This window comes from Stenella coeruleoalba (assembly GCF_951394435.1).
Source record: "Stenella coeruleoalba genome assembly, chromosome: 1".
Classification (NCBI taxonomy): domain Eukaryota; kingdom Metazoa; phylum Chordata; class Mammalia; order Artiodactyla; family Delphinidae; genus Stenella; species Stenella coeruleoalba.
Window position 1 is genome coordinate 133030010 of NC_137169.1, and position 25011 is coordinate 133055020.

At 41.0% G+C, this 25011-nt stretch overlaps 1 pseudogene across 1 annotated transcript; it reads right to left on the reverse strand.

Moving 5' to 3' along the window:
• Positions 1 to 13422: 13422 nt before the first annotated feature.
• Positions 13423 to 17351, reverse strand: LOC307175295 (eukaryotic translation initiation factor 4 gamma 2-like; annotated as a pseudogene). Its single transcript, XR_013831775.1, has 3 exons — positions 17276 to 17351; positions 17143 to 17174; positions 13423 to 17081 (listed from the first exon to the last, which is right to left on the reverse strand). The product of XR_013831775.1 is annotated as a eukaryotic translation initiation factor 4 gamma 2-like (transcript).
• Positions 17352 to 25011: the final 7660 nt, after the last annotated feature.

A 25011-nucleotide genomic window follows, 5' to 3' on the forward strand; every position in this document is an offset into this window, starting at 1 on the left:
AAATCATATTTCCTCAGTGCATCCCATTGGGGTTGGGGTGGAGGGGAGCTTATTCTCTATGTCAGTTCTAGGGTTTGGGAAAGGGGTCTGGAAATAAAAATTATGGACAAATTAGAAGTGGAAGAAGGGGATGCAAATATGTTTTGAACTTCGCCTGTGTCAAACACTGTGCTGTTCTCACAGTGTCTTATTTAATTTCCAGATGAGGACTGGGGCTCAGAGAGATTAGGGAACTTGTCTGAGGTTGCATAGCTAAAACAAGCAGAAGCAAGTTAGGAACCAATATCTGTCAGCTCTCAAAGCTTACACTCTCTCTACTTCATTATGCTGAACAGCAGGATACAGAAAGAGCTGAGAGGTAAAACCATTCGAAATGATCGTCTTTCCCGGTTGGAAAATCAAGCAAGCAAGCAAACAAACTTGTTTGTGTCATTTCCTTTTGTATAACGGCTTTTGCTTAGACAGAGCTGATGAGCACGGCCTTCCCGATAAAGCTACCTCTGTCTTTGGCTTCTTGGAGACATTCTTATAGTAAAGGGTGTCTGGGAAGATATGGAAGCCCCTGGAATAACTATTATCACAGGTATAGCTTTGCTTCCTGGGGCTGTGAGGTGACTTCTAGTTTGGAAGAGTGCCTGGGGTGATCATATACACGCGTACGCATTCAGCTATGTCTTTGTGTCACGTGATCATATTATAGGTAAGTTATTTAGTAACCTTTGTATTTTAAAATATCTTAATCAAAAACTCCGGTTCTAAGCCTAGGATCCCATTCTGGGCCATAACTAAATAAACAGATTTTGAGGGTAGTTTAGAGCAGTTCTTCTCAAACTTCAGTGTTCCTAAGAATCACCTGTGAGGTTGTTAACAACACAGACTCTTGGGCCACCTCTGAGTTTCTGGGTAAGGACGTCTGCAGTGGCAACCGAGATTTGCATGGACAGCAAGCCCTCACATGTGGTGATGCTCTGGTCCAGGGACCACGCGCGGAACAGGCCTGGCTGAGAAAGTGAGCAGGGCAGGAAAGAATAGTGACAAGTTCTGAACATTTTCTTTTTTGTATTCAGGCTTTGTCAGTTATGGGCATGAGATTAGAATTCATACTTTTTCTTTGATGATTTCTTGATTCAATTCACTTCGATTCAGGAAATGATTTCGAGCATCTTCTCTGTTCCAAACATGGTACCATGCACTGTGGGTGAAATTTAACCTTAATGCCTTTAAAGAAATAAATGCTAAAGCCTCTCACATTGTTCTACGCTGGAGCTTAAAAACAGGTAAACAAATCTTCATCATAGTAATGTAGAGAAGGAAGAAAAATTAGAGATAATCTACTCTAACTTCGCTTATGGATGAAGACATGTTCCAGATAAGTAACTTGTCCAGGTTCATACAACTAATTGTGGACCTGGCTTGGGGTCTAAATTCTATATTTTTTATAAACAACTCAGAACCAAATTCTATGTTGGATTTTGAAAAAAAAACAAAAGTTCTTTCTGAGAAATGTTGCTGAGATGTATCTTTTCCTTTCCATTCCTATTTTATCAACTCTTATTACCTCATATGAATGATCACATTTGTTTCTTGCTATTCTGCTTGCCAGATCTCTACTGCCTCTAACTCATCCTGCACCCAGTAAATTACTCCTTTCTGCCATGTTCATCGTAGATCCTCATTCTCTTGTCAATGGAACTGCAGGTTTTCTGCACAGCTCTCAAGGACTTCTTCTACAGTCTCCACTTTACTCTTACTGTTCCCCACCATGAACTTTCTGCCCGAGAGGAGTCATTCTCCCCCAGGCATCATCAAACGCTGCGAATTCCTAACCTTCGCTCACATGGATTCACCAGTTTAGAAGGTCCTTCCCATCCCTCCCTTATATAGGGAATCAGAATAGTGTTGGCTTAGAGCGTGGTCTCTGGTAAGAGACAGATCGTAATGAAATCGCAGCTGTGGCCCTTGGACAACTTAACCTTTCCAGACTTTCTTTGGTTTCTTCATATAGGGTTGGGGCAGTAGCAGCCACTTACTCATCGGTTTGTGGTGGAGATGAAGGGGGTGGAGATGATGCATGCAGAGGACTTTACCTGGTCCCTGGCATGAAGTGAACACAATGAATATCAGCAGTTATTTTTAGTTAAGCACTATTAGTCATTCACATGTGTCTCGCTTTGTTTAATTTAACTTTTTTCCCAAATCTGTCTTAAATTTATAACTTCATTAATACCACTTTGCTCCTAATGATCTATTTCCCTCTTTTTAAGAAAATAGTATTAAAATTGTCTGGACTTTTTCTTGTAGGTGGACAGTGAACAATTTGATGATAGGGTCAAGAATCCAAACACTTCTCACTTACCTTCACTGCTACCACCCAGGCCAAGCCACCATGGCCTCTCACCTGCTGCAATTATAGCTTCCTAACTGATCTCTCCCCTTCAACAGTGACCCTGAGACACACCATCTGGAATAATCATCCACCATAAACAGATAATTTCACTTCTCTGGTCACACTCCTCCAACGGCTTCTCACCTTACTAAGAGTAAGACAGTGTTGTTCAAGGCTTTGCCAGACCCTCACCCCTGTGCCCTCCTTCCCTCTGTGACTGTGTCTCTTGTTACTCTCCTCTCACTCTCTTTCCCAGGCACACTGCTCACATGGCTTTTTCTCAAACCCACTAGGCATCTCCCCGCTCAGAGCTGCCACTCATGCTGTCCCTCCTCCCGGAATGCTGTTCCTCCAGATACCTACAAGGCTTCCTTCATCATCTCTCAGAGCTTTGCTCACACACCACCTTTTCAGTGAAGCTCTCCCTGGCCACCTAATTTAAAGCGATGACTCTCCCACTCATAATTTCTAGCGACCTTCCCTGCCTTAGTATTTTTCAACATATAGCATATTATATATTTTTATATATTTTATATATTTTATTTATTGTCTGTCTCCATATAATATATATATTTTTACATATTTTTTAACTGCTAGGACAGATAGGACAATCAATAAATATTTTTTCAATGTTTATATAATATTTAAGAAAAAAAATCTTACATCAGTAAGCACAGGACTAGAGACCTACAGATACTCATCATGGTGATAGTGCCTCTTTGCCTCTTTGTGTGTAAATCCATATTGAGTTTTTTTACTTCTATAAACGTGTCCTCATCTGGCCCATATTCATTTCCCATACATATACTGGGTGCTTAAATCTTTTATGTATACTGATATTATTTCATTTGATCTTCAAATGTATGCAAGAATGATATGTGTACTTACGTTATAGGAATTTACTCAATATATGGAATGGCCTCTTGGATTGAGGATGAAATAGTACTTTAAAAATTGTAATCTGTACCTTTCTTTAGAAACTGAAAACAGAAATCTCAATTAGGAGTAATTATTAACACATAGAATCAATATTATATAGAGTAATGATTTATCCTAATTTTTAAAGTCAGAGAGATACACGTTTATGCCTAAGAATTTAGAGGATAAAACTGAAGTATCTTTTTAATTCCTGATTTTGTGTACTTGCCATTTCTACATTTCTTCTTCCTTCTTCTTGTACTTTCTGCTTTTTTCTCTTCATTTTCCTCTTCTTCCTCCTTTACCATCTCCCTGTTTTCCTCCTGTTCTACAGATTAGTTTATTTTACTTTTTCTTTTGGCCATGCTGTGTGGCTTGCAGGATCTTAGCTCCTGGACCAGGGATCAAACCCGCGCTCCCTGCAGTGGAAGCGCAGAGTCTTGAACCACTGGATCACCAGAGAAGTCCCTATTTTATTTTACTTTTTAAGATAAATACTTATTCTCTCCCCAGGAAAAAGTTTTCACAATGAATTAAATGTCTCTAGAGATCTGAGATCAAACTGATGGATCTATTCAGTGGTAAAGGATGGGATAACCCTGGGTGGATTGAGGGAATTAACTTTCTTCCTGGGCAAGACCAAAACAAAACAGCTGATTATTCCTCAATCCAATTACCAAATGTATATATTCAGGCTGTCTTAAGTCTTTTGGGAGACACCAAAAAATATTAAAACTTGATCTTAGCCTGTAAGGAATTAATAACATATGGATATAATTAATATGTTAAACTTTAACCACAATTGATATTAAAACAACAAGATTAATTATAACTTTCACTGAAGTGCAAGTTCACTGCTTGATGCAAGTATTGACTTCAGTGAACCTGCTCAGGCTGCAGTGATCACAGTGCTGAAGTTGGGTGTCTAAGTGCAGTATCACCTTGCATTTGTGACCTGAGGGGTCCCCCAAATGGTTAAACAATTCCCCGAAGCTCAAGTGGGGCTTCTTAAGAACAGAAGTAGGGACTCCTCTGGCACTCCTCTGACCTTACTAGTCCCATGTCCTCTATGGACCTAGATAAATGACTGTTTAAAGTTTTATAACCAGTAGGTCCTGTGTCCTTCACACTCCTTTTGAGCTTCTGTCTACAGGTGTATTGAGTGTTGACTCAAGAACACATATGGGCAAGTCTTACTCTCAGTTGAGCAGGGGTATCAGTTAACGCAAAGGAGTCAGGTCCCTATATCTGTATGGACAGGCAGTGGTGAGCTTCCAGTAGACAGAGTGAGCAAATGTCTATGTGATGGGATTTCAGGGCTGCCATGGAAAATATGCTACCCAGGAGAGTTCCATTGTGCTTTAAGTTCCATTGTTCACATCAATGTCCTTGCCATAAGTCCTTGCCTTGTTAAATTGCACACTTTTTGTGGGAATACTAGCATCCTCGCATCTCACCTATCACAGGAGGTTATGGTACCAAAACAGAAATTTCTATCTTGCCCAAAATATCTCATGGAAATATAATCAAATGAACAAGTTTTGGAGAGCCTAAGAAAAGGAAGTGGATTATCTTTTTTACTTTTCACCTCAAATCATTCATCCCTTTTTAAAATTTTTTTATTGGAGTCTAGTTGATTTACAGTGCTGTGTTAGTTTCAGGTGTACAGCAAAGTGAACCAGTTATACGTATACATGTATCCACTCTTTGTTTGCTCTTCTCTCCTTCTGACAGTGTGGCATCACTATTTGCAGTTACTCTTGTTCTTCCTCCAGAGTGACCTCAAAATTTGCCCCCTTATATCATAGCCAAAGAGTCAATAAGCTGTGAAAGAAACAGCCCTGAGGAAAACTGATTGCCTTTAGGTACAGAAAAGGGAGTTCATTTTGATGGTAAAACTCAGTGTCCAGAGGGATCTGCATTAACAGTCCTCGGGTGGTAGTTAAGGAAGGACGGTCCAAGATGCGGTGTGCGTGTGTGTGTGTGTGTGTTAGGTGTGTGTGTGGGGAGGAAATGTGTGGGATCTAAAAGGATAAGAGTTAGGAAATAGTGGAGCTTGATTTGTGGAACCTCAGGAAGGCTGCCAAAGACATTTATGTTGTTAGAGAGAAAGTCTGGGACAGAATTGGTCCTGGAATTTGGGGCTACAGGTATTTCAGCTCTGGTCAGGAAAAGAAATGCTAACACTGGAACACTGGTTTGGATATTACAGCTGGTGCTAAGTCAATAATGGACATATTTAGCTACAAAGATTCAATGACTTGTTTTTGAAAATTCATATTTGAAATAAATGTTTGCATATATACATAGTTGAAATTTGATGCAATATGTAATTTTTCACGTGCTGGTTTTTTTTTTTTTTTCTTTTACGGTACGCGGGCCTCTCACTGTTGCGGCCTCTCCCGTTGCACAGGCTCCGGATGCGCAGGCTCAGCGGCCATGTCTCACGGGCCCAGCCGCTCCGCAGCATGTGGGATCTTCCCGGACCGGGGCACGAACCCATGTCCCTTGCATCGGCAGGCGGACTCTCAACCACTGCGCCACCAGGGAAGCCCTCACATGCTGTTTTTTAAAGGTATAATTTACACAGGATGAAATGCATGGATCTTGACCATTCAGTTCTCTGAGTTTTGACAAAGGTACACACCCATGTAACACCACCCAAAACAAGACGTGGCACAGTTCCGTCACTCCAGAAAGTTGGCTCCTGTCTATTTCCAGCCAATACACATCTACACCCACCTTCCCCAGACAACGATTTACTTATTTCTATCATCATAGGTTAGTTTTATCTGTTCTTGGACTTCATATAAATGAAATGATAGAATATGTATTATTTTGTATCTGGCTTTTTAAACTCAACACAGTGTTTATGAGATTTATGCATGTTGATTGTATGAGTAGTCTGTTCCTTTTTATGACTGAGTAGTTTTCCATTGCATGACTGTATCAGTCATAGAAATAAATAGAATACGTATCTATGTATCTCTCTCTATGTATCTCAGAGTTCTCCAGAGAATAGAATCAATATATATAAAGAGATTTATTTTAAAGAAGTGGCTCATGCGATTGTGGGGAACTAGGCTATCACCCAGATTTTTCTTGAAATGCCCAATAAATGTTTATTGTGTGCAGTACATTATGGACAAAATGTTGTAGAGATGGTACGTTCCTATCTTCTTCTAAAGAGCATTAATTATTGTTTTAGCAGGCAGTTCAGTTACTCACTGAGAAGTTTGAACTTATGGAGGCTTGATTTTAGGCTTCATTAGGGCAAGTACATTTTGGTTTTTCCCTATTTCTGGGACAAGTTTCTTGGTCTTGGGATATTGTCTTTACTCCTAAGACGTGGCACTTTGTGATGCCAGTGAAAACTCTGAGGTGGTTACAAGCCCTTCTTCTGATGAATTAAAACTCCAAACTCTGTCTCCTGTTCTGTGGGCAGCAGTTAAAATCTCCGGTCCACCATTTGAGCTGCCCTACTTTCGATTTCCACTGTGCTTCTGGGGCAAGCCCCCTATACCACAGATCAGGGCCCAGCCAAGGGTCTGAGTGAAGTTTTAGTCATCTTTTGAGGCTATTTCCTCTGTGGCTCCCTCCTTTCTGGTATTTCTCTCCTTCATTTCTAGCTACTTCGGCAGATCTGAATTACATTCCCTGACATCTCAACCTAATGAGACCGTAGCTTTCTTTCTCCATATAATGTTTCTGAGATGCATCCAGGCTGTGTGTATGAGTAGTCTGCTCCTTTTTATGACTGAGTAGTTTTCCATTGTACGACTATATCTGTATCTGTATCTATACTGATGTCACCTATTTATTTTAAGGAATTGGCCTTCTGCTTGAGTTCTACCCACCCTGCCGTAAACATTCCAGGAAGTGCCCTAATGCAGAGAGCCCGTAAGCATGGATGGCACCCAGTGCGCTTCCTTTTTCTCAAAGGTAGACTCCTCACCTGTTTTCTGCCTGCTATTTTTCGTTGTTGTACACTGATGCCTTCACATTTTTGTTTATAAAAATGTCTGTTTTGAGTTTATGATTGTTATCTGTAGGAGGATCAGTCCCACGCAGGTCACTCCACCATTAGGTTTCCAGAACTGGAACTTTTCTCTGTGTGCTTTTAAGGTATACTCTTTTTCTCTGGTCTTCAACAGTTTGACTAAGACATGAGTAGGTGTGAGTTTTCAGAATTACTCTGCTTAGGGTTTGCTAAGATGTTTAGTCTGTGGGTCAGTCTTTCATCAATTTTTGAAAAATTTTGGCCATCATCTCTTCTTGATGAATTACTTCTCTGTTTGTTTGTTTGTTTTGTTGTTGTTGTGTTTTTCAATTTTCTCTCTTCTCTCCTTGTGAAACTTCAATTATATGTATGTCAGAAAGTTTGGTGTCACCACATAGATCTTGGATATTCTGTTCTTTTTCTTTTCCTTTTTGTGCATCAGTTTGGATAATTTTAATTGATCTGTATTCAAGCAAATGGCTTTTTAAAATCTGCTGTGTCCAGTTTTCTGATTAGCCATTGGATAGACTTTTTGTCTGACATTACATTTTTTTATTTCTAGCATTTATATGTGTTTCTTTTTCAATAGTTTCCATCTTTTTGCTGTAATTCATCATCTGTTTTCATACGTTGAATGTCATTTCTGTTAGATTCTTTATAATATTTATTGTAAATATTTTAAAGTCCCTGTGATAACTCCAACATGCCATCTGTGGGCTTCTTTCTCTTGACTATGTATTGTTTCAAACAGATCATTTCTTCTCACTTAGGTTGTCTCAAAATTCTGGATTTTATGATGGGATTGTGAGTAAAAGAACAGTAAAGACTGAAGTAATATTATTTACTACACCCCTCCCCCAAATCAAGCGTCTTTTTTTCTGTCAAGCCTCTAGACTGGGCGGCTAAGTTGCTATAATCTGGTTAAAGTCAGCTGTCTCTACTCTGCCATAGCTTCAGTAAGTTTTAGGTCACCACTGGCTTCAAATGTTTTGAAGGTTGGATCGGGACTTTCCCTTTGATAGCACTTGGATCTGAGCCAGATCTCAAGGCTCTCGTATGCTTTATAGCCAAGTTACTTTCTGCACTCCGGCTGCTAGATTTTTTTTTTTTTTTTTAATTTTTTGTGGTAAGCGGGCCTCTCACTGTTGCGGCCTCTCCTGTTGCGGAGCACAGGCTCCGGACGCGCAGGCTCAGCGGCCATGGCTCACGGGTCCAGCCGCTCCGCGGCATGTGGGATCTTCCCAGACTGGGGCACGAACCCGTGTCCCGTGCATCGGCAGGCGGTCTCTCAACCACTACGCCACCAGGGAAGCCCTAGCTGCTAGATTTTTAATTGCTCAGAGTGCTCTTTATTTATTTATTCGCTAGTTTTCTGACCCTTGGGAGATCTCTCTTCCTCTTCCTGCCTCACCATCAAACTTCAATAGTGATTGCTTGCATCCATTGAGAGCCTGAAGTGCCTCAGATGGACTTTTCTTGCCATGTCCCCAGTCCTCAGCAGGCTGCTTCTCTTAGGAAGGCCCTATGTGCCTTGCCCTGTCCACAGGTGTACGTCCATGTGCAGAAAGGTCTGTGGGGAAATGGCGGGTGGGAGCAGACTTGCTCTGAGGCTGGGGCTCCTGGGGATGCTAATTCATCACGCCAGCCCTCACACGGTCACTGAGAGGTAATTAAGAGTTTGGGTAGTTGCTTCTTACTCTATGGTAGTTTCCTCCTTTTTCTACACCATTCCTACATGGAGGAAAGCAGTGTGGCTCACTTCTCTACCAGGAAAGGCTCAACATTTTTTGGAATTTGTTCCTTTAAGTTTCTTTCCTCAACTCTCTGATTATTTTTAACTATGTTTTTGTAGCTTATGCAATGTATTCTCATTAGGGCTGGTCTCCTGTGACTTTTTACACGCTTCCTTATAGCACAAGGCCCAGTTCAATTTAATGTCCCCTACAAAATAATTTAATAAATGCTCTTACTTGAGTGAAGTTAAGGTAAAGATCGTTTTAAATCCATAAAAGATGAAGGTTAATTTTACTGAAGTTCTTTATGGTCAGGGAACATAATTTTGAAAAATCCATGGCCTAGTAGAGAATTAAAAATTTGTTTTGATAGAGAGAAAAGGATGATAGGAACAGATTACTGGAACTTGTAAAACCAACAATGGTATTCTTTTTTCTTAAAGAAATATTTATACTTAATCTCATTAAATAAGAATATATATTAAAACATACATATATATGCATATGTATACATATACACTTATATATATACCTATACATTAAATTCCTTAAAAAGGAATATTTATACTTCATCCCACTTAACATTAATACACACTCAGTATAAAAAATCAAAAGGCATAGAAATATGTAAAATAGAGTTAGTATTTCTTTACTCTTACTCTTTAAAGGTGATCACTGTGGACTTTTTGTATATATATTTCCAAACTTTTAAATTATCTATATACAGAACTATCTAGATTTTAAAAAAACAAAGTAGAAATCACATTAAGAATTGTGCAACACGATGTATTTTAGTTGACGTATACGGACAGATATCATTCCATTATGCATTTTCCTAACCAGTTATTTTCTCCAGAAAGCATCCCTGAGTATGGTGTGTTAAGCAAAATTTAAAAGAAATTCTCAGTTATTTTATTTTTGCAGAGTATCACTTAAGCTCACCCAATTCTGTTCCTTATTGTTCCCATTTCCCCCATTTCTCAAATGTCTGACACCCTGCACCAGCTAATGCATTTCCTTCCACCAGTATGCCAGACTGGTGAAAATATTAGCAATTACACTGCCACCTTGTGCCAGAGTCCATCTGAGCGCCACTTGCCATCCATGAAGGGGTTCTCATTGCCAACTGAGGAACAAGAGATTCAGCTCTAAAATCCTATCTTAGTATGTACTTTCTTAGACAACACATGGCAGTGATCGCTTGCAATAGGTTGGGTCTCTTGGGAAGCAAACCCTGTGATGGAGATTAGCATCCACGGTATTTATTAAGTAGTGCTCTTGGGAGAAGAAGGACCAGGGGTGAAGAGGCAGAAGCTGACCTGTGATCAGTCTCAACAGTGCCTTCAACAATGGCTTTATTTCCACGATGGGCTTTGGCAGCCTGGTGACCTTATGAATTGTCCTAAGTTGAAGCAGCGGACACCCTTGCAAAACAGCATGAAATAAACTCTACACAGAAACAACAGAATACATCACGCATAATCCTTTCCCTTTTTTAAATCAATTTTTTGAACCTTCTGGTAACTATCAAAGGTAACCAATGAGCACGTGCAATTTTTTTTGTATAATTACTAACTCATGATTTTACATATGTATAAGATCTGTTTCAGGCCTTTCCAGTCATTTCCATCGATGCTCAAACTATTCCACAAATTAACCAGTGGGAGCTGCTCTAATTGTTTCCTCTGTCTCTTTTCTTTGACATCTATAATCGTTGATAGCTTTCTTGCTTTTCAGCACAAGATGCCAAAGATCTATTCAACGTATTTTCCACTCAGACCTGGAATCAGTCAGTTTCACAAGGAGGAAAATTAAGTTCTGAGACCAGAATCGAAGCCCCAGAAGTGGTCATTGCTATCGATTTGTTTTTGCTTCTGGAGCTGCTCAGTGAACAGGTATTTACATAATATGTATTTTTAAAAAAGATAAATAAATGAAGGTAGGTTTCTTTGTCAGCTCAGGCTGCTATAACAAATACCATAGACTGAATGGCTTAAACAACAACATTTATTTCTCATAGTCCTGGAGACTGGGAAGTCCAAGATCAAGGTGCCAGCAGATTTGGTGTCTGGTGCGAGCCCGCCTCCTGGCTTGTAGCTAGCCACCATCTTGCTGTAACCTCACGTGAAAGAGAAGAGGTCATTTCTCTCCTGTCTCTTCTTTTGAGGGCTCTCTCTTGTGACCTAATGACCTCCCAAAAGCTCTGCCTCTAAATATATCACACTGGAAATTAGAGCTTCAACAAATGAGTTTTGGGGGGAAACAAACATTCAGTCCATAACAATGAGAATGTGTATTTTTTAGAATAAGAAAAAAATTGTGTATCCAAAATGATATTTCTATTTCAAATGTATGATTACTGTGTATTAATTTATTTGGTTTTATGCTTTTCTTTCCATATTTTCTTATATTGAAAATCTTGGTGACATGACATACACCTAATTACTCGTTTGATTTATCCTAAACCATACACATATAATAATTTCAAAATAACAATACCAATGTCTTTAATAATAAACCTACTGAATGCAGCCTGTGATTTATTTGTGGTAATTTTTATCCTTAGGATATATCTCACTAGCGATGGACTGTAAAAAGATTGCATTTTAATTATTCTTTTCCGTGTGTTTATGTCAACAATTTGTTATGCAATTAGATTCTTTTTTTTTTTCATTTTTAGGAATTGCTTAGCTTTTTATTTCTGAAATAACTATACTTTTTGATTACATAAGGCTTTTCCAGGGTTCCCAAGTAAATATATATTTGGACATTCAGTTCCTTTTTCTGTTTCTTGCCCCATAGTAACCATTTTTAAATAGTTTTTGGTTTATCTTTCTACTGCTTCAAAACACAAGTAAATTTATACTTCTATTCCCTATTTGAAAACATTTTTTTAATTTGAAAATTAGAAGGACTTTAAAACATAGTCATATGTTTGCATGACCTGATCCTATAGTTAGACAACTATATCAGATAGAAGATTGATTTTTTTTTTTTTTTGCGGTACGCGGGCCTCTCACTGTTGTGGCCTCTCCCGTTGCGGAGCACAGGCTCCGGACACGCAGGCTCAGCGTCCATGGCTTACGGGCCCAGCCGCTCCGCGGCACGTGGGATCTTCCCGGACCGGGGCATGAACCCATGTCCCCTGCATCGGCAGGCGGACTCTCAACCACTGCGCCACCAGGGAAGCCCAGAAAATTGCTTTATTTTGTACTAATATAGACTCAGAGAATAGGACTTCTAATTAGAAAAAGCAAGTATTATGAATCTGTAAGGAAATGTATTGGAATATTATAATACAAATAGAATATGTACTCATATTCATGTAGTGCTTTTCAGTTTATATAGCACTTTCACTATGAATTTATTAATTTGATTTTCACAATAATCTTACGACTTTATCTCCACTTTACAAATCGGAAACTAAGGCCTGGGGACAAAAATGCTTTGTCCAAGGCCTTGCCAGTTACTTGTCAGCTAATTACTGACCGAGGTAGGGGAAGAATTCAGCCTGTCTGCCTCCAATCCCTATTGTAATGATGCTGCCTCTCAAATCACTTGCAAATATATATGGAACACTTGTGTCTCAGGCTGTGTCTTCTGTAGTTGTCGTAAGTTACTCCAAGTAAGTTTTCGAAGTAGGAAACCCTCTATTCCCTTTTTGAAGATTCACAATACAAAGTAACATTGTCAAGTCTCTGGAAATGTCTGTATTTTTTGAAATCTGTGTTATGGTGCATTTTTAAATGTTTCCTGATTTCACAAGACCACAGAACACCCTCCTTGGGCACTGTCCCCCACCCTGAACTAGGCCTGAAAAGGTGTCAAAACAGTAAGACTTGTTATTGTTAAAAGCGTGGGTGAATGCACTTCATGGCAGCTTCAATAAGCAGTTATTTTCTTGACATAAACCACGCTTGAGAATTACATTTGGTTTAGATGGACATCTGTGATGTGTGGGAAGCCAAACTTTGAAGATCAATTGTGTTGTAATTTGATTCACTCAGTCCTTTAGCAACTTAACCAGGCCCTAATTAAAACAAAAACATTTACTGGTAATATTTTCCTCATAGAAAATTCACCCCTATTTAGTTAACAGACTAACAGGAGAATCCACAGCAGTTTAGAGTTGCTTCCATGTGTTCCTAGGAACGAGAAACCATGACAGAGCACGGCCTCAGCCGGAGTCTTCTGCATTTTCTCATCTGAAATGAGGTAAGTTGATGTGGAGATAAATGAGTCTGAGATACAAAGAAGTATTTACCCCTGGAAAATATGCTCTGCACTAAAACAGAAGTGAGTACCAATGCAAGCAGAACAGAACATGTGGAGCTATAAAGCCTTGAGTTTTCAGGAAATTTATGTACAAAGTAATAAAGAATGAATACTACAGTCACTTGATATAACAGGATATTCTTTAGTATCTCAATTTTTTGTTATTTTTATTATGATTATTTCAGGTCAAGTGACCTGTTTTTTTAAGAATAGAGAAAATGCTGTTTTGAAAAAAGAGGAGGCGCTTTAAAACTTGGAGTTTTTTCTCCATCCCTTTTTTTTTTTCCCCAGTATCCCAATGTTTATTGATAGATATAAGTATATAAAATCAGGGCATGAACGTGACTTGATAAATTAAGTAGACTTAATTTCAATACTATAATAAGAGGGACCAATTCAAATTCTCACCATTTGTTTCACACCCACAAAGACCACTTTAAGGGCATTTACGATCTCTCAGAACTGGTCAATTTTGTACAAGTAAACCCTGTTTCTTTTTAAAAGACTTGTACACTTGCCCAGGCTCAAGGATATTAAAATCTAGCACATAAAGCCCAGTGTAGAAACACAGGCAATATACTATTACGGCAACAACCATCAATTACAGTTAAAAAATTTTCTGTAACAACCAAATGGATAATCAAATATTGCAACAACTCAGGTATTACTGAGCAAAGTGCATTTCTACAGTATTCAGTGTTGCTATTCAGTTTTCTAACTTAAAACAGCCTATGATAACTGGCAGCAAAGAAGGTCCTTGCAATAGACTACCTCTGCTTGAGAACTTATGATGTAATTATTGCATGCTGCTAATATACTATCTAAACATTAAAGATACTCCTAAAATATTTGATGGTAGACTATGATTAAGACTTTACACTACAAAAAAGCCTTATGCAGAAGGAAATCCTAACTGACGTGCTTCTGCTTTAAATATTGTGAAAACGTTACAGCGAGATGAATTTTCGCAGTGGTTAGGTCAAATGCAGTAGCATCATAGCAAAAGTACGCTTTGCACAATTTAAGGCTTCGGCTGGTTTCTTTTCGCCAGCTTCTTCTTCTGATTCTTCTTCTTCAGCAGTTTCTAGCCAGGTTAGCCACTGATTCATGTGGAACAAAGCCTTGCCTTTCCCTGGAAACTCTTGGGTTATATCTTCTTTCCAAGCCAAGAAAGCTTCTCCTTCAATAACCTCCATGTCATGGAAGTGAACAAAAAAGCAGAGTAACATGCCTTTAGGGAAGTTGCTATTGTAGCAGTGCACCTGAAGCGCATAGAGGGCACTGACTTGTAGATCAACGTGAACATGAAGAGATTTCTGCATTACTGGCTTGAAGGAAAGAAGCAGTTGTTTTTCCTGCTCTAACTGTTCTGTGGAAGGAGCAGAGGAAGAATCTGTTTCATCACTGGGTGGGTTTACTTCACTAGAAATGTACTGTAAGAAGCTAGTCATTAAGATGTTCACAAATCCTTTATCTGCATGAAGTTTGGGAGAGCTGTTATCTTTAATCCACTTATATATGGTTAGAGGAGATGAACCCAACTTTATTTGCTTTAACAGTTCCTTCTCCAATTTGAGGAGTGGGAATAAGAAACTCAGTCCCTTTCCTTCCAAGATCTCCAACATGCAGTCCTTATTCCGATCAATTTCTGGGAGCATTTTCTGCATATTGACCTTGCTTTGTTGGAAAAGCTCTGTTAACCATTCTCAATCTTGTAATTTAGCTAATTGCTGAAGACAGAGTAAGAAGAGAGGAAAATGGGTGCCACTTTCCAGTGGTTGAGCTAGTTCTGAAATGCTCAGCAGCTCCGAAATGATAGCACGAGCTGCAAACTGTGCTAAATATGATTTCACCAAGGGGATGTCAACCTCCAGTTTGGGGCACTGGTCCAATACATTCAGGAGAGACTGCATGAAGTTGTCACTTGTGGCCATCCCTTCCTGTTTGAGGAAACTGATCAGAGAACTTGCTTTTTCTTTATCTTCATCACTTCTGTCGAGTGACAGGATGATTACTTAGCTTAACATCTTGGGGAGAAAGTGTTTAGGAGACCTCATCTCTCTTACACCACTGACAGCTTCGTTTGCATTTCCACTATTCAGATATTCGGTTACAACAGTTTTGGTTAATTTAAGCAGCTCTTCCTTTGATGGTGGTGGCTTTTTACTGGTCTTGGTAGGCTTTTCCTGAATAAGTGGTGGATTACTTTTGAGCCCAAGCTGAGGTGTCTGTCCCAGAGGTGGTGTCTGAGTGCGTGGTGGTGGTGCACTAGAAGGAATCACAGTTATCTGGCACTTGACTTTTATTCATTAGGAAAGACTGAGCAGGCCTCAGGCTAATCTCATCTGCATTAAGCTGTCCTTTCTTAGAAAACCGAGGTGGCATATCCTTCGACTGTCCTTGCAGCTGGGATAAGAGTCCCTGACTCTCATTATGGTAGAGCTGGCTTAGCCCCTGGTTTTCATAAACTTGCCTCCCATCTCCCCAAACTGCGATTGTGTGGGAGGTATGATGTGTCCCCCATGGCCATTGAAGAGTTGATTTGAACGATGACGCCCCATGGTGCGTGAAAATCTATCCTGGATAACTCCTGGACCAGTACCGATTCCGCTACCTGGCATTTGTCCAAACATATCAGCGAGTCCTCCAAGTGGGTCCCTATCCATTTTCATCCTGGGTGGCATGAAAGGTCCCTCCAGAAAGAAGTCACTTCTCATCCCTTGAGCCACGGGAGCAGGAATAAACACTCCTAGATCTTTTACTGCATCTTGACGGATTTGATTGATCGTCTTTGGTCCACTGTCAAGAAAAGCCTTGCGAGGAACCCAATGGTGTTCTCTCAACTCTACGGTATCCTGCAGCAGGAAACGAATCCTCGCCGGCAATTCCTTACTTAACATCAAGGAGCACATTCGGGCAAAGTACTGATCCATTAAGGACTTGGCTCTTTCTTGGTCTAACCTAGGTCCCACTCTCCTCACTAACTGACAGAGGCACTCCAAATCCTCTCCCATATCTTTGAGTTGGACTCTCTTCTTTTTTTCCAAAAGTGTTTTGATGCACTTACGAAGGATAGATTCATGAATAAGATCAAGCTTTCCAGGTTATCCAGTGAATTTGATGTTCCCCAGCATCTTGGTCTTAGCAATGGCTCTCTGTTCCTTCTCCTTGGGGAGGAGGGGATTTTCACACTTATCACAGACATCAACATTTCTGGTTCGGTTTTCAAATTCCTCTTGTAATTTGGAAATTAGGAGGCGTCTGAATGTTGTGCTTTGCTTCTGTCCTGGCTGACCCTCTGCTGCTGGGCCATCGAAGTTTGGTGCATCTTCTGCCAATCGCAGACATAGCTGAGCATACAGTGAGCTATACTTTGGCTCTTCTAGGGCTTTGTCCACCGTCAGCAGTATGACCCCTTTAAGGATGAGTTTACACTCTACACCCACATTGAGGAGCTCAAGGCATAGCTTGTCAAACTTCTCAGGAGTGAGCTTCCTGAGTATGCCTCTTACTTTCCTGAAGATTGCATCATGTCGTTCTTTTTCATTTGCGGAGTTGTTTGCTGCGGAGTCGTCATCTCGTCTAGTGCTTCCTGCAGGAATGCGCGTTTTGCCCTGGCGTTCTCCCCAGGAACTCGCTGTTGCCAGCAGTCTTGGGATAATGCTGAGGTGCCCCCCCTACTTCCTCCTCCGCCCGAAGAAGCACTGGAACGAGAAGCAGCCTCTTCTGCAATCGCACTCTCCACTTTGGCGGCTTGACAACCAAGACTCTTCAAAAGAATAATATTAATGGATGGGGTGGGGAGGGAAGGGGTGGAACAAATGAAAAACCTTCACCGAGAACTCAGCAGCTGCCACTGCAGCTGCCGCCTCAGGATCCGGTTGTGGGGACAGGGAAGGGAGGGGGAGGGGAACGGAAAACAAAAGAAGGGGGGGGAAGGGGGAGGAAGGAGTCGGGACTGGCCTGAAACTCTCAGCTCAGAGGAGTCGCTGCTGCAGCCGCCACCTCCATAGAGCTCCGGCTCGCTGCTGGCCTCCATTCTTAATTTCTGAGAAATTTCCTTGAGAATTTAAACTTTTTTTTTAATTTTTTTTTTTTTTTTTAAGTACAGTTACATATAGACGTAGAAAAAAATCTCTGGGGATTTGTATGGCCCTCGGGGGGCTAAATTGAAAACAGTTTTCTTGGATGAGTTCTTAAATACAAAGGGGAATTAACTGCAGTATGGGTTTTTTCCTTTACCATTAAGGTAATGTTAATTCACTCATTCATCAAAGACCACAAAATTACTGTTTACCAAGTGCTCTGGATTCTGATAGGCTCTTTGGGAGATACAGTCCAAATGTAGAGAATTCAAGGTTCATGGTCGCTGCTGTCAATTCGGTGGCATTCCAGTGGGATGACAAGGTACACAACTGTGATAAGATTAGTATTAATACAAGGGGAGCAATGAAGTTACTCGTTGTGATGAAGTACTGGGTGGATTTTAGACAACTATAGGAACTTTGGAGAGAGATATATATGCCTGGAGGAGTCTAGTAGAGACAGTTTTTGTGGTAAGTGTGATACTTGAGTTGAGCAGTGAACAAAGGAACCCTTGGGTAGCAGGCGAAGAACAGAGAGAACGTCCTGTGCAGGTGGGCTGTGTTAGCAGCGGCAGGAGAAAGTAACCCTCCACCCCCACCCCGCGTTAGAGTCTGGGGATGAGTAATAGCAGAGTTTGTGTGTAGGCTGCATGGAGAGAAAGTTCTAAGGGAGAAACACATGATTGTTGATGCACCAAGAAGGACACATTTCATCTGCGTAGTATTAATGCTCAGAATGTTGAAACTGAGTCTAACTATCCAAATTGTAGCACATTCTGGAAAACCACTGTCCTGGACCTTTAAAAATGTCAACATCGTGAATGACAAACAAGGATGGGAGACTGTCCCAGATTAAAGGAGGTTGAAGAGACATGCCATGTGTGACCCTAGATTGTAGCCCAGAGAGGAAAAGTAAAGTAAAAAAACCAAGGACGTTATTGGTATAGTTGGGCAAATTTGAAAATGGACGTGTATTAGAAAATGGCATCGTATTACTGTTATATTTCCTGAGTGACATAATTGTATTATTATATAGGAGAATGCCTTCATTCATAGGAGATTTGCATTTAGGGATGAAGTGTTATGATATCTGCAAGTAATTCTCAAATGGTCAAGAATATATTCGTGCACACACACACACACACACACACACGCACACACAGGCGAGAAACAAGTTCAGCAAAAGCTTAACATTGAGGAATCCAGACAAAGGGCCTATGGGTGTTTCTCTTACTATTTTTGCAACTTTTCTGTAGATTTCAAAATTTTCAAAATAAAAAGGAAGGGGAAAATAACTTTTCTGTGAACATTTGGATGTTCATAATTTTTTTGTTTTACAACTTCTTTTATTTACTTGATACTCATTGAACATGTTAGTAAATGCCCTCAGGGCTATATCACTCAGTTTGTGCTGGTTATTTTTGTGGAAACATTTGCTTTATGATCATCATTAACACATTTTAATGTAGTGTGAGCGCATTGTATTCCTGAAAATGACTGGATAACTATGTACCATCTTTTCCCCCTTGAGTGATAGACTCATGTGACACAGCAGGCTTTTCAAAGGGTCCTAATCCTCACCACCATTATAGGACAACTTTTTATAAGCATTTTACTTTTTTTAGGTGTTCATGAAATAGTGTGGACTGATTCTCTAAGAAATAAATAATCAATACCTTTTTTTTTTTTTTTTCCGGTACGCGGGCCTCTCACTGTTGTGGCCTCTCCCGTTGCGGAGCACAGGCTCCGGACGCGCAGGCCCAGCGGCCATGGCTCACGGGCCCAGCCGCTCCCCGGCATGTGGGATCTTCCCGAACCGGGGCACGAACCTGCGTCCCCTGCATCGGCAGGCGGACTCTCAACCACTGCGCCACCAGGGAAGCCCCCCTATTTTTTATATATGTATTGTATGCCTATAACTTGGCCAAGTGCAATTCTTGGCTTCAGGGAATGTGTACAATTACTGATAATATATGCCTGGCCAGTTTACTCCAGGGCATGTCAGGCAATAGGGGATGATGATTTTTATGTGCCTCAGGAGTGATGAGAAAAGAGGTGTGATTTTTCTGATAACAGTGAGATTTTGGAGAAACACACCATACCAGTTCTTTGGTAACGTGGTCTCTGCTGGCATCTGGAAGGAGTCACTTTTTAACAGGCTTTCCATCTGCTAAGATGATTAATGATACCTGCTCAAACGGCTAGAGCTGTTTTTCCTCGCGGAGTGTGTGGGCGTGTGCTGACTCATGCACCCGCTGACCCCATGTCCCCACTGTGATCTGGAGCATGTGCTTCCAAGAGGACTGGTCAGGTGACTGCCAAGCTATACCCATGGAACAAAACCAAGTTAAATGTTGCACAACCTAAACACTTGGCTGTGGAAGTGCCACACTCCAAATTATAAATCCATCCCTTTTTTTTTTTTTTTAATGAGAATTATCAGTTCGTTTCATCTGGTTTTACCTTCCATGGGGGGAAGTTAAGCAAATTCATCTCCCCATTCAACAGGGTCCAAATAATGCAGCCACAAAATTAAAGCAACATGGGCACTATTGTAAACTGAAATCACGGTTCACTTTACAATGTAAACCTGATAACCAAAAAGAATTGATCAGAAGGTGGATATGGGGTTCATTTATTTAAAACATTCAGAACCCTGATATCCCCTAAATTAGGATACAGAGAAATACAAAACAAAATAGTAAAACAACAACCACAAAACACAATCGTGAGGAAAGGTTTCACAGGACGAGATTTCAGGAGCTGACTGACTAACAGGTGGATCCAGTGTTCTGTTGACTGCAGAGCGTGTGGTGGACTAGACACGGCCAGGCTGTGGGGTGCCAAAGCTAGAATTGTAGCGAGTGCATTCTAGTGTGATCTGAGATGGAGTAGCACACACCAAAGAAGAGAATAAACATGGAAGGTTAGGAAAGGCAAGGTCTAATGATGTAGAAGAATGATTTTAATCCACACAATATTATAAAAAATTATTAAAGGATTTAATTTCAGAATGAAGTTACTGGGAACTTCAGGTTGAATAATTAAAACTGATTATTTCCAACTTGCTTTCCATACTTATTGGAAGTTTATAATGAAAGGTATACACATATATTTTAAAAGAAATTCTACAAACCAAGTCTCCATTTCAATGTTAGATATTGGAAAAAGAACAGCAAATTAAATCCAAAGAATATAAAGGGAAGAAAATGATAGCATAAAAGATTAATGGAACAGAAGAAACACACAATAAAAGAGATTAATAAAGTCAAACTTGCTAAATTGAAAAGATTAGTAAAATTGCTGAACCCTTAGCAAATGTGTTTGATGGTGAAAGATTGAAGACCTCCATCATATCAGAAACAACGCTAGGATGTGCTGTCACTACTTTGTGTCCTAGTATACTGGAGGCCCCAAGCAACGCGGTAAGAAAAAGACAACACTTTAATGTTAGCACAGTAGGAAATAGGCATTATTTGCATAAGATATAATCAAAAAGTTGAGATTTTATACATAAATAGTATCAACTAATGAGAGAATTTAGCAAGTGTGCTGATTTTAGCCAGTGTACAGAAATCATTGCATTTGCATATACCAGTAACACAGGTAGAAATTAAACTTGAAGAACAAGATACTATTTAAGGCAATATAAATAATCCAAATACTTAACTCTAGGTGCAAGAACTCTGTGTAGAACATTGTAAAATATTCTTTAGAGGAATTAAATACGATCTAAATACTATTGAATTCATGAATTGTAAGACTCAATCTTGTAAAGGTGGTAATTTTAAGAAAATTGATTAATACAATTCCATCAGAACCCCAGCAGATGTTTGTTGTTTTGGGGGTCTGGTTTGTTAGCTTCAGAGTGTGTGTGTGTGTGTGTGTGTGTGTAAATTGAAAAACCAGTTTTCATTTTGAAGTTGGGAGTCGATTTTTCTACAAGTCTCACACTTTTTCCTAGTGTCTTGAACAATGTGTAAACCCCAAGCACTGCACCAACAGCACCTAATGGTAAAATGGGCCCATTTGTGTATCCCCAGGTCTCCATATGCCCAGGTGCATGGTATGCTCACTATGATACCACAGTATGCCTCTGCTTCTATTCTAATGAGTCATTCACTGCTTAATTCTCTTCTAAGTTAAGAAATCCATGCATGTGTCGTTGAGTGGTTTTGCTTTAAAGTTTATATAGGTCTGTGGTGGAAAATTGTGCTTATTAATTTTATGAAACTATTAAGTTCAAACAAATACATGATACTTTAACTGAAATTTGTGTTCTTACATATGAAGCATCATCATTCTACTTTCTTCATTGGTTGCTGCGACAGGAGAAACTGAAAAATATGGCTTCTACCCACATTCAAAAAGCAGATCAAGACTCTACTGCTTTGTCTGGTAAGTACTGATTTTCCACCGTGTTTGTCTGCCCTCTAGTGGTCACAGAGCAAAGTCCAAAGAAAAATTCTACAGGTCAGAATCAGATGATTTAGTTTTGAGAAAATATTATTATTATTTTAGTTCAGCCTGGCTCTCTGTGTAACGTATTACTACATTTAGAAATCTGGCACAGGTCAATAGCCTAGACATTGGCATACACTTGTACAGTGCTGTTATATATGGTGTTATCAAGTATGCAAGATTTTTAGTTCAATACTAAAAGACTAGTATCAAAATAATTTATACGTTGGTAAAAAAATAACAATGGAACCCAGTCAAAATGATAATTATAGATAAAAGTTTTGAACCCTCACACCTGGTGCTAAGCACTTTCCATACGTTATCTGATTTTATCTACACAGCAATTATGGAAGCAGGTCACCATTTTACAGATAAGGAAACGGGCTTAATGTGGCTAAGGTCAAATATATGACATCACTTATATGTGGAATCTAAAAAATAAAACCAACTAGTGAATATAACAAAAAGGAAACAGACTCACAGGTATAGAGAACAAACTAGTGGTTACCAGTGGGGAGGGGGAAGATACAGGTAGGAGGTTAAGAGGTACAACTACTAGGTATAAAATGAATAAGCTACAAGGATATATTGTACAACACAGGGAGTGTAGCCAGTATTTTATAATAACTATACATGGCATATACCCTTTAAAAATTGTGAATCACTATGTTGTACAACTATAATTTATAATATCGTACATCAACTATATATCAATTTTAAATGTTTTAAAAAGGTCAAATATAAACCATAATACTAGCTAACATTTTTAAAGCAACTTTTAAGTGCCAGAAACTCTACTAAGCACTTTGTATGTCTGTATTAGGCAAGGTTCAGGGTAGGAAACAGAAGCCTCTCCAGAGATTTAAAGTGGAAGTGGGTAGAGACAGTGCAGCCCTTACAGTCAGGGAAGGGCCAGGGAAGCAGGTTATCGGGTGGCTGGGATGCCCGCCGGGACGACACAGGCCCAAGGAGCTCCCACCTCTGAGGTTGGCCCCGACATAAGGCCACAGGTCTCACAAGACTGAAAAATCCAGACAGTGGACTGGAACTCTGCTGCAGGAAACCTCCGAGTTCTGACACCTTGCTTGCCAGCACAGACGGCTGAGCTGCAGGGACATGGCCTCTCGCTCCTGTCCAGCATCTGCCTCTGGTGGACAGAACACAGCTCACACCCAGACCCCCTGCTGCCAGGGAGTGGGCCTCCCTCTTCTGGCCGCGGCGGACCAGGAAGTAGCATGGGAAGGGGTGGGGGTGGACATGGGGGCAACTGGCCACATCACACACAACGTCTTGTCCGTCCAGTCCCCACAGAGGCACATATTTTCGTTTCTGCATCTTGGAGATGGGGAGTAGAGGCACCAGCAGGTGACATCATACGCTGGAGCATCAGGGTAGGAGGCTGTGCCTCTTTCCTCCCGAAGTATAGCACGTCCCACTCTCTTGATGTGACCGCACGACGTCAGCGTTCATTCCAGGTTAGAATAACGTGGAAACGGCGCGCCCTACACAACACGTCTTTCTTCATGTTTCATCAGGATGAGACCCAGATTCAAAGAGAAGTGAAGTGAAGATGGTGCTCTCCTGCTGTCTCCTGAGTGAGTTGACTGCCTGGGCTTGGGATAAAAAGACGTAAAATCAAAACGCAGCTCTCGGGGGCTTCCCTGGTGGCGCAGTGGTTGAGAGTCCGCCTGCCGATGCAGGGGACGCAGGTTCGTGCCCCGGTTCGGGAAGATCCCACATGCCGCAGGAGCGGCTGGGCCCGTGAGCCATGGCCGCTGAGCCTGCACGTCCGGAGCCTGCGCTCCGCAATGGGAGAGGCCACAACAGTGAGAGGCATGAGTACTGAAAAAAAACCCCAAAAAACCCGCAGCTCTCCTGCTCACGTTCTTGCGGGAAAACAAATGTGTTCACTAATGCTTGTAAGACTGCCAGGCACAGGGAGCTCGTGGCGTTGCTGGCGCTGGAATGTGGGTGCAGTTGGCATATTTGGAGGAATCGAGGGGCGGTACACGTACTCGGCGCAGAGGACATGGGGTGCTGTTCTTGACTGTCCAGCCGGGCTCGCCGGGCTGTGCCTTCCCTCCGCGTGCTCTCCAGACGCGTCCTCAGCTCCAGAGGCGGATGTGGAGCCACATCAGGCCAGTCTGACGACTCACGTCAAAAATGAGCGCATTGGTAGAGGACCCGTGGGGACTGAAAACAGAACTGCAACGTTGTGTGGTAACCGTCTTCGAGGCAGTCATTTCCTGACCGCTTTAGGTAATGCCCGTGACTCCTGTGGAGATTCCTGCGGGGGCGGGGGGTCCTAATTCTTGTCTCTTCCGAGGCACAGTTGTTCATATATATATGTGGGTATATATGTATATATACGTGTGTGTATATATGTGTGTGTATATATGTATGTGTGTATACATGTATGTGTATATGTGTGTGTGTACATGTATATACACATATTTTTGCAAGGCTGGTTGAAAACAGTGGCCTTTGTCCTCATCCAAGAGTGTATTAAAAGCACTTGGGGAGGGCTTCCCTGGTGGCGCAGTAGTTGAGAGTCCGCCTGCCGATGCAGGGGACACGGGTTCGTGCCCCGGTCCGGGAAGATCCCACATGCCGCGGAGCGGCTGGGCCCGTGAGCCATGGCCGCTGGGCCTGCGCGTCCGGAGCCTGTGCTGCGCAACGCGAGAGGCCACAACAGTGAGAGGGCCGCGTACCGCAAAAAAAAAAAAAAGCACTTGGGGAACTTCTAAAAACCTCCTAAGCTAATGCTGTGCCCCGGCGGTTGTAATTTAATGCATCTGAATGAACAGAGTGGGGCTCAGAAGTGCACGTTTCGAAAATTCTCTGGCGTGAGTCTAAGCTCACCTTCGTTGTGAATCATTAACCTAAAATGGATAGCGCTGTGATCTCTTCAGGAGAAACTGAAGACAGAGGCTCGGTGTTGTAATGACAACTTGAATAAGATTAAGTCATGAGCCAAAGATGTCACAGTTTCCTGGATTAGAAATAGCTTGTTTGAATTTTAGGAGCTAGAGATTTAATAGAGATTTAAAAGTGTCAGAATCAAGGATGTAATATTTGTAGGGAAATTAATTCTGGCCTTTTTGAAAGGTGCCTGGCATTTTTTTAAAAGGGAGTGCATATAAAAGATCTAAA